A 10,554-nucleotide genomic window follows, 5' to 3' on the forward strand; every position below is an offset into this window, starting at 1 on the left:
GTAACCTCTCCCCCCCCCCCCCCCCCCCCCCCCATTTAAAAAAACAAGTATACCGTAATTTTACTTGGAGCATAGGTAAATGAGGCGGTTTTGGGTGCAGGACAATGCAATGTTTTGCAGCGCTGGTCTGCGGGCTGATACTAGTGAAGTTTTTCTGCAGGATGTCTATGTGAACAGCACTGCTGCTCACGTGCTGCTTCTCAAATGTTTGAGAGGGGAACCTGAGAAATTGTCTTTGCTGCCTTTTCCGGTAAAACACCTGTTTCTTGCCCATAAATGTTCAATAACTTTTTGCTTAGAGTTGTTATTGTGTATGTTTTTGCATGGTTGTCCATAGTCCATGGCTGAACAGACCGTAGTGCACACTCGATCTCAGATCATTGATTAAAGACACCAGTGTGCTTGCCCAGCCCTCAGAGATTTCAGAAATGCTTTCTCTGTTCCCAGCACAATGCCAGGAGAGTGGCGGAGCATTCAGTTGCCAGGCCAGAAACCCAGCAGCCACATTAACTTTGGAATTTATGTCTTTTTTTTTTTCTCCCTATAAACCTTTTAAAATGCAGTTTCTAAGAATTAGCTTAATTATGCTGAATTTCATTAATGCCTTTCTTCTTGTGTTTTCACATCCAGTCCTTTTCTTTGGAACTAGAGCTAACCAGCCTGTCTTTTTCTTAAATTTTTCTGCCTCTTGGGGAGCAAATGTTCAGTGCCACATGGTGACTGCTGTAACAGCAATGCAGTTTGTGCACAGCACAGTTAATACATTTTCTGGGTAGCATCTATTTTTCTCGTAACTGCTGGGCAGGCAAACGACCTGGAGTTAAGTTTCGTTTGTCCAGTTTACTCTGTGTATCTCCTTGGATTTGTGTACCAACATTGCTGCTGGTAGTGCTGAAGATTACAAAAAAAAGGAAGATAGAAAAATGTTTAAATAGTGCTTGAGACTTTAAGCATATTTAAAAATTACATATACACATTTTGGGAAACATTCTGTAACTAATTTACTGGAGTGATTATGCTTGAAATGAAAATGCATGAAAATGAAAATGAAAATTCTTGTGTGCCAGTGTGCCAGTGCTAGCCAAGAGAGGCTTTTAAAAATCAGTACCTGAGGTTACTATCAGGAGACAGTTTTTTTAATTGACGGTATGTTTTTGTAACAAATGTAGGAATGTTTCTTATTCATGTGTATATTTATAATGCTGACAATAAGCAGGCCACGTTCAAAGCAGGTAACAGGAGCAGAATTTTCCTGTGCTGCATAAACTTGTCATTCTGTTCAGAACTAAATGATGCAAACTTTTTTTGAGTTGCTTGAATGGGACGTCACAGTCAAGTCACACAAGAGGCTAATAGATATAACTGTTTTTCTCCTACTCTGATTTTTTTATTCTCAAAACTACGTCAGAACCTCCTCAGAACCCCCTCTGCGCCTTGTCTCCCATCAGTAGTGGTTTCGCCAACAGCAACCACATGTCCGGGGATGTGCCGAGCAGGCATTGGGCACATGCAGCTGTCTAGGACCAGGCGCTGGCTGTATGTGCATCTCTCTCCACATTTTAGTTTTTACCTTTCTATGCATGTATGACTTTGCAAAAAGCCTTAAACTGACTGTGAACAAGTTACGATTCTCCGTTTGACTCTGCTGTACCCAATGGGCAGAGCATAGCCTGTGCCCCGATGCTGGCTCTGACGCAGGTGGGCGCCTGGGGTGGAGAGCTGGGCTCTGGTCAAACCCCCGGCTCTCCACCGTCTCCCACATTCCACTGAATGTTATTCAGGTGGCTCCGGCGCACAGAAGTTTGGTTCAGTGGCTCTATTTCTACTGTCTTTGGTGATGGGGATGCAAAGACACAGGCTTAAAATAAATTGGTATCGTATATATGTGTGTACATAAAAAAAAGCCAGAACGGCATCAAAATAGTTTTAGGGAACAAATGCCATAAATCTTCCTAATGTAAAATGACCATAATTTGTTTAGTGTGCTTACACAGCTTTATATCTCCAGTTCTACAAAGGACTCCTTTGCTGAAAAGTAAACATGAAACATTTTAAGTGTACAGGAGGAAATGCATTTAAAAATATCTGTGCTGGCAAATTACCCTCTCAAATATATTCTCAGCTAATTCATTTAAATTATTTTGAGACATGCACAGTTCTGTTTTCAGCGTGTCTGAAGAATGAGATCAAGTATTTAGGTGACTACATAGTACATAAATTACTATTTTAGGGCTTGCAATATCGGTAAGGATGGACATCGAGTGCAGTGACTAGTGAAGCCTTGCCCTTTCCCTTCTTCCCCGAAACTGCCTGTGACTGTGCAAGTGGGACACACCTCCTGTGACAGTGTCATGGTGTGTCTAGTGTCCAGCTTACTTCATGTTAAAAAAGAAACTGAAATGTGAATAATTCTCTGACTAAGAGAGTAGCTGGTTCTGTCAGTCATTTGATGAGTCTGTTTTCATTCCGAGTCCCTGAGATAGAGATGCTGAGGTGCCACTGGAGTCAGAAATAACTCCTCGAGGAAAGGAATTAGGCATATCTTGTTATTCTCCTATCTCCTTTACATCTTACTTGCCTGCCCTGCGCTTGTCTAACAGACTTACTATTTTTAATATTCTTTATAAACAACGCTTTCTCGATGCCTGCAGTGCAGAGAGTCTTCTCCCCATGCAGCCTTCTGGCTTCAGTTACCACCGTCTGCTGTGACAGGAGGAGATGTCCCTTTGCCTTGGGAAATGAGCTCTGGTGCCTGGTGGTAAATCAAGATTTGCCTGCACCTTTCTGTCTCCAGTTGACATCTTGAAGGTTATGGCAGGTCCACAAACACCGCTGTTCAGCAGACAGCTGGAAACTTTTCCTCCCTTTCTGCCCTGTTTCCAAATGGCTTTGGGTGCCTTTCACTTTTTATTTTTGCTTGTCTAATACCACATTAAGCAAAACCATGTTTGTCCCCAATATTTCTGTGAAATCCAGCCTTTTGTCATGTGTCTGCTGGTTTGTCAGCTGACTGGCAACCTTTCACTATTTGGGATATGAAGATGGGTGCTGGCTTTCTTGTTTCACACAGAGAAGCATCAGGGAAAGCGCTTTCTGTGTCTGCAGTGACTCTGTCCCTCCTTGCTCTGACTTTGTTTTTCTGAGATTGTGCACAGCTTGGAAGCGAAGCAGGCACTTGAATTACAGACCAAGCTGAAGGGTTATGTAACTGTGTGTGTTACTTGCCCCACCTGGTTGTCAGTGGGTTTCCTTGAGTGGTGTTTGGAAAAGCGTGCGCTGCTGCTGCCGCCGCTTTTTACTTTACAAAAAGGTTTCTACCTGCTTCATGTGGCATTTAAAAAATCAGTAATTCAGTAGATCTAGATCTTCAGTATGATTTACCTGATTTTTTAAAGTTTTAGAGTCCAGAAGAAGGTTTGCAAAGAGAATACTTATGAACTGTACTATGTACTAAATGTACTGAATTAATTTTTAGTGTCGGAGAGTTTCCAGGTCTTTGAAGGAGGGTTTTCCCCTCTCACCCCTTTCCTCATTTTGCAATAACAGTATATATGATAAGAATGTTAATCTCCTGTAGTTGGAAAGTCTTTCATCCATTCCTTCATTAAAAACTTCCTTCTAACATATTTCCCATGTATATCTGCAGTCCTAGTATCTGCTTTTTTTCTTTTTCCTCATGGCTTTTGGAGAGACAGCTTTCAAAGCTGCATCATTGATGTCCAGACACTAAGGGGTACAAAAAGCTGTCTTCTCCCTGTTCCATCCTTTGCCCACCCAGTACCTTCCTCAGAGGCAACAGGGTAGTGTGATTGTGCTCTGGACTTGGCAGGTTTGTGGAGTGCAATGTGTATGGTTGTTTGTGAATCCAAAGTTTTTCTTAAACAACACATATGTACTCTGCTGGGTTCCCAGAGAAAGAATGGTTGTTTTCTTCTCTGCTCTGATTTTTTTCTTATTAACACCATAGGGAGGCTTTTACAGGAGCATAGCTAGAGATACTACTTCTGGCACGAGAAGTTGCTCTCAACAGTAACAGCCACTGGGTATCGGTCTACCCTGGTAGAGAGCATGACGTTGAACTCCTGTTGTGACGTTAAATGTCCGTCGTGGCCGTTGCTCCGCAGCCTCACCAGCAACCTGGTGCAGCCTCCTCAGCAGCTCTGGACACGTTTTCCTGACGTTTGCAGACAGTGACAAGGCGTGTGACAGTTTGAGCAATTCCCATGTGTGCTGCTGGGCACAGCTGCTGCTCGCGGGGTCCCAGGGGTCCTCCCCTCTACCAGCAGCAGCCCCCCAGACCAGGGACCGGCTCAGCATCTGTTGGGGTGCGGTGCCTGCTTAGCTGGAGCTCTCTCCAGCCCTGGCACAAAGAGGCTCCATACCAAGGATGGCACTGTGCTTTTATTTAAGCATCTTGTTCCAGGACTGTGTAGAAGCTTGGTGTAGCTTTGGCAGTGGTGGTAACCTTGGACAAATGAAGAGCAGGAGACTTTGAGCAGAACACACAAAACTCAGCTGAGGCTTCTGGGGTGATGCAAGATGTCGTTAAATCTGTTTGTCAGGTGTCTGAATAGATGAAGTAATCTTTGTGTTTCCTCATGGATTGACTGCTGAAATTTGATAAGAGTATTTTTAATCTCCTCCATTGAAAGCAGCCATGAAAGGAAGCCAGTGTCCAAGGGGCAAATCATTTCACTGTAGGCATGGGGTTTTATGGCTGCTTTTGCTCTTACTGTCCTGTAAAACTGCCCTGAACATAAAGTGCAAGCTAGTATTTCCGAAGTATTTTTTTCAGCTTTCCATTTTGGCATCCATTTCCATCTTGGTTTCCAGTTTTCGAGGTCTCGCTATGCACTGATTTTTATCTGTAGTAATCAAGTCTCTCATTTAGTCAAAGAAACCATAATAAAAATACCTCTGTAAAATGAAAAAAAAAAAAAAGGGGGGAACGATGACTTGAACATTTAGTGAGTGAAACCATGAAAAAATACATGCCTAAAATGAAAAAAAGGAATTTTAAAGCATTTTAATTTTACCTCTTCCCTAAAAATAATGTAGGAAGGAGTTTTCTGTTCAGCAGCAGTAACTACAGCCTATCGAGTCAAAATAGAAATAGCAGTCTCTGATAAATTTAGCTTATTGTTTTATCTTGTCAGCCATGCTCAAAAAGGAAATATGCTTTGTTAGCTATCAGTGTTTTAAATGGCTTCTTCTAGAGGTATGACTTAATTTTCTCTTAACTCTGCATGGCACTACAGAAAGTATTCAAAAATCTGACCACATCTGTATTTTTTTCTCTCTGTGCTTTTATTCAAATCCCCCAGTGTATTTTTAAACAGGGAAAAGGTGTGAGCTTATTTCTAAAATGACAAAAAAAGTACAGTAAGTTGTGCTTTTCTTCTTTAATGTACCTTTTCCCTTGACAGCTAGTTTTGAACATGACCTTTGCAAGATATACTATGTTTTTGTCCTAGAGTCTTTGTTTATAACACCAACTTACTTTTTCTACAAAAATGTCTACAGTAATTTTTTTCATTTTGGTAGGCTGCAGAAACTATTTAAAGAGCTGTACTTTGCTGTGTAAGGCTTAAGTTGTGGAATTGCTGAACTGAATTCCAGTAATAATTGCTTTCAGAAGTAAAAAAGATTTCTTGGTGAAAATTAGTTTAGCAATTAAAATATTATTATTATTAATGCCTAATGGTATATGCTACATGTCTTAAAAGCAGTGAGACTTATTAGCGTGGTCCATGTACAAATTTCAATGTAAAAAAGCCCCAAACCCAACCACAACCCCAAAAGGCAAGGGTTTATTTCGTGGTGGTTCCGCCGCATGTGAGCTGCTGCTTCTCCCCTCCCTGCTGCCACCGGGGCTGATGGGATGCGGCGCATCAGCGGCCATGGGCCATGTCATATTGGCAGTGGCTCTGTGTCCCCTTTCGAGGGGTCACCTCCGCCCCAGCGCGGCTGTTGAGCCCCTGCGGGGAGGCCAGGCGCGGGTAGGGGCAGCTGGAGGGCCTGGCTGATGGAAGAGGTGTAAAATTAACGTTCGTTTGGAAGCAGCCTGTGCTGGGAGCGGTGTCCCTGTGGCTGGTTAGTCACGCACGTGGGACCATGTCATCTGTTGCCTGCTGCGAGGCTGGGGCATGGAGGGGCTTCCAGTGAAGGGGCTTCTAGGGGAGGGTGGGAGCTTGTGGTCCTTGGTCCTCCTGCTTGGGCTCCTGGTCCTGTCCCTCCTCCCGGGCAGAGCCCAGCGCAATTGTTCCCCCCGAGGAAGGACAAACGGCCGGGGTGGTGCTGGGTCACACCGCTGTGTGTCAAGTGGAGGCTGGTGACACCGAGCACAATCTTTGTGTGTTGACGTATATGTCGCTGAAACCCTCGATCAGCTCGCTTTCCCCAGGACTGCACCATCCCCATGACTGCACCCTACTGAACGCTGAGGCTTGTGCTGTGGTGTGGAGGGTTTTCCTCTTGCTGGTGTTCGCCAGAACCTGAGCGTTGCTGAAATGCAGTGGGAGGGTTTCGTGCATGAGTTACTATAGCAGAATGCAGCCCGGAGCGGTAATAAGCAGTGGGAATCCACCTACCATTTGGAAGACACAGCACATGCATATGGATATTTTGATTAAAGAAAAAAAACTTAATCTTTGCTGTGTAATGTGGATGCACTCGAATCTCTTGATTATTTAAGAAAAAAATTAATAAAACTAATAAAGTTCCTTTGCAAGTCTGAAGAGATCTAGACTAAGTATACCTGCAACCTGAGCAGGCCCTTTTATCTGTGCAGATTTCTCTGCTATTGTGGACCTTGGCTCTAATTTAAATTTCCCATGGCTTTGGATTGCTGACTAGGTTTTCTGCAAGAGTGCCCATGCTTACATGGTCATATATTCTGGGTGACTTTTTCACTTTTTTTTCTCTTTTTTTGCTGTTCTGTTGATTGCTATAAGGGGGAATTTTTTTCCACTTCTGTCATCAGTTTGATCTTTCTTCCTTGTCCCTGTTTCTTTGCGTTTCCTACAGGTAGGGGAAAACTCTCATATTGCAATTGAATTTTTGAACACTGATGGGAAACTGATTTCATCCTTCTGAAGGAGAAGATCAAGATTTTTAAGTAATTAAAAAATGCAGTAGAGAATATACTGATGACAAAGGACTTGAGGGTTTAAAAAAGGAAAAAGTAAAGTTTGAGTGGGGCTATAAAGGGATGTAAATCTTGCAGATGTGTGCGTGGAGTAAGTACAAGAAAAAAGAGTTTCTATTAATGTATATTAAAACAGAATAAAAATCTAGAGAAGGACTGACAGGAGGAATAAAATGGCTTGTTAATGCTTTATTATGCGTCTTCCTGTTTATCGTAGTACCTAGTGGAAGTGGTTTTGTGCTTTGAAGCTGTGGGCAAAATTGACACTCAGAGAAATGTAGAAAGGTGGCACATACTTCATTTTGTGAGCCCTTAGGCTATAATTGTCACTCTTCTAGAGAAATTGGGGCCTTTTCACTGCAGAGAACTCACTCCGTTTCTGGTACGGATGGGACTTGCTGTGAAGGTTTGAACTGGAAATGGGTTAAACTGCTGTGTTGTGAAAATAGGCATGCGTGCAGAATGTTAGATAGTCTATAGGTATCTTACTGAAGAGCACAGACAACTTACATAGTGATACCATCACAGTGACTATTGGTCTTGTGACAGCTGGTACTCAGTGACTCTTTCCTTTTTCAATCTGGAGGAGAGACGGAAGTGGATCCTCAGACTATTATAACATGTGCATATGCAGGTATATATACACAATATCTGTACCACAAGCTAACAAGTATATATATAAAAATATGTATATTTTGTATATAATTAGTATTTCTATTATTCTTACTGCCAAGTTTCATATGCCTTTCGTGACTGTATTTCACATGTAACGATCCTCCTCCAGCAGCTTTTACCAGCCAAGAATTGTGGCGTCCACAGGCAAGACACTGGTGCATGTTGGTGCACACCTCGCGTTGTTCCCAGCCGCCCGGAGCCACTGCCTGGTGTGTTCTGGGATGAGCGCAGTCCCATGCTGCTGCCACTTTGTTAATTGTCGGTATTGTTCCACCCTAGTGCTGAGACAGTTTCTAGCCTCCATGTGTAAATTAAAGCAACTCCTCAAATCTCCAGAGAAGCTCCAGATTAGGGAGGTTTTTGTCGCCAGAACCAGTCCCATTGCGTGATGCTCACAACGCCCTGGCTCTCCCGGGAAGCTCTCCGTGCCAGCACACTGCTCCCACTGTGGTGCCGGTGATCCGGCCACAGCCCAGGAGGGTAGGAGAGCTGAGGGTTATGCAGAGGACTTCGCAGGAGGCTGTATGAGCAGCCCATCGCCCGGCTCCTGTGCTGGGGGTTTCCTGTTAACAGCGGCATTTCCCATTAATGTGGCAGATTTGGCAGTTGTGGAATTCAGCTTTAGGCTGTTTCTTTTTGTGTGAAAATTTTCAGCACCAGGAAGGTTTCCTATCTGCCAGGTTCAACCTATACTCACTTTCTGTGATGATGGCTATGTTGGTCTGTTTTTCGTCTAATACTCTTGTGAATGTCTCTGATTTTACATTGTAAGGAGCAGTGCCAAGTGTTTTGAATATGCTTTGGGAGGCAATGACATCGTTAGAAGTGAGAAAATAAGAAAAATCAAAGCTCTGTCTATTCGTCTGAACTTGTGGCAGATGTGATGGGGTATGGCTTATGTTACAGGGCAGCAAAGCCATTGCCCGCACACTGTAAGAAATGATATGCAGAGAACTGGCTGCCAGCATATATTTTGTCGCCAGTTTGGTGCTAATTCTGCGAGTTCCTTTGCTGTCTCTGTGCAGTGTCACGTTTGATATGTGGTGGTTGGTTTTCTTCCATCTGACCACATTTGAAGCACAGGTGATGGGAATATATGCACAGAGACGGGGGAGGCCTGTTGGATACAGCGGATTTTGGCATCAGTCACAAAGCAATTCTTTGCTCAAAGTGGGTACATTTATCCGTGCTTCGTTGTTGTTGCGTCGCATTGCTGTTGTGGCATGCTAGTCCTTCCTCAGAGTCCTTAAGCACCGCAAACAGCACAGTTCCGTCCCTGTGTGCTCGGTACTTTATAAATCTTCCTCCATCAACTCCTTTAAACCCCAACAACCCGAGTGTGAGAGGGGCGGGGGCCGGGAGGGAGAGGCTGCCAGATGCTTTTTTTGGTCTCTTTTTGAAACTCTGTGTGCATGGTGAAATGCCAGAGTTTTCTCTGCCCTTTTAAAGTGGAGGCAGCAAAATGCTGGGTGTTTTACAGCCCCTGTGGGGACAGTCGTTTTGTGAAGGCTGTACGCCCTTCCCAGTCTAGACACTGCCTGAAGGTAAGCCTCCAAGTCAATAACTGTGTCTTGTGCATTTAAAACTTTAGCTGCAGAGGTCTGGGGATTTCCCCCTCCCCCTGAAGCCGCGGGGGTTCGGCTCAGAAGCGCCTCGGCTCGCTCCCTGTGCGCTAACGCCAGCTCGGGGCTGCCTGTAAGCACATAGAGGGATGTACACATGCACACGTATGAGCGTACGCACATGTCTGTATTTGTGTGTGTGTGTGCAGATGCGTGTGTGAAGCTTCAGTTTTTCCATTGCGTTGTGTTTGTGTGGGATGTCCGGTGTGCAGCCTTACAAAGAAAACTGAAGTGACAAAAGTTGCCAGCTTTGAACAGAGATTTCTCTCATGTTCCAGAATTCGTCTCTGAGAGAGGCAGCAGCGTTTCCTGTCTTTTTTCGTTACTGAGACGGCTGAAGCCTGTGTGACAGGCTGCAGAACCATTCCTGAGGCGTGCTCTGGGACACGCACGGCTCTGTGTCATTTAACTGCACTTTTGGTGCTTGCAGAACTGGAGCTGAGTGGGCGGGTATCAGAGGGATTTTCTCATCAGCTTTTTAGTTATTACAATTTTGTTTTGCTATAAAATTTGAGATGGCAGAGGATGCCTTTAAGAAATCAGCATCAGCAGTCAGAGCAGAAGGACAGTTTAGCTGGTGTTTGTCCCCTATGTGTGCCTTACATTACACATCCCCAGTGTTGTTGTGTGGAGTGTTTATGAGTTGATGGTGAAGGGAGTTTATTCTCTGTGTTTTTCTGAAATGTGTCCATGCTGACCTTTGGTTTTAATGTAGGAGTGACCTAGTTAGTTTGTACATTTTTGTGTTATTTAATTTTCAGTGTACCTTTTTTTACAAGTCTTTTGTAAGCTTCGATTTCTAGATAGCTAGATAGCAAAACCAAGTATTTAAAATCACGTAGTGCTGCACTCTCTGGTCACAGATGAAGCCTAAAACCATCCAGCAGGCATCCACTTGGGTTTTGTTGTGTTTTGTTGTGTTTTGGTTTTTTTTTTTTTCTTTTTGAGCAGTAGCCCCATGCAGTTGGCTCGACGCCGTTTTCCTTGTAGTTCCTCTCAAAGCGGGTGATTGAATTCCGGCCCAAAGCCGCAGTTTTGCGGGTTGGTTTTTTTTTCACGCACCGTGCACCAGTGCAACAGCGCAGGGCACGAACAGGGCCGCCGGGGCGG

This window comes from Pterocles gutturalis, unplaced genomic scaffold (genome assembly GCF_000699245.1).
Source record: "Pterocles gutturalis isolate BGI_N339 unplaced genomic scaffold, ASM69924v1 scaffold45691, whole genome shotgun sequence".
Lineage (NCBI taxonomy): Eukaryota > Metazoa > Chordata > Aves > Pterocliformes > Pteroclidae > Pterocles > Pterocles gutturalis.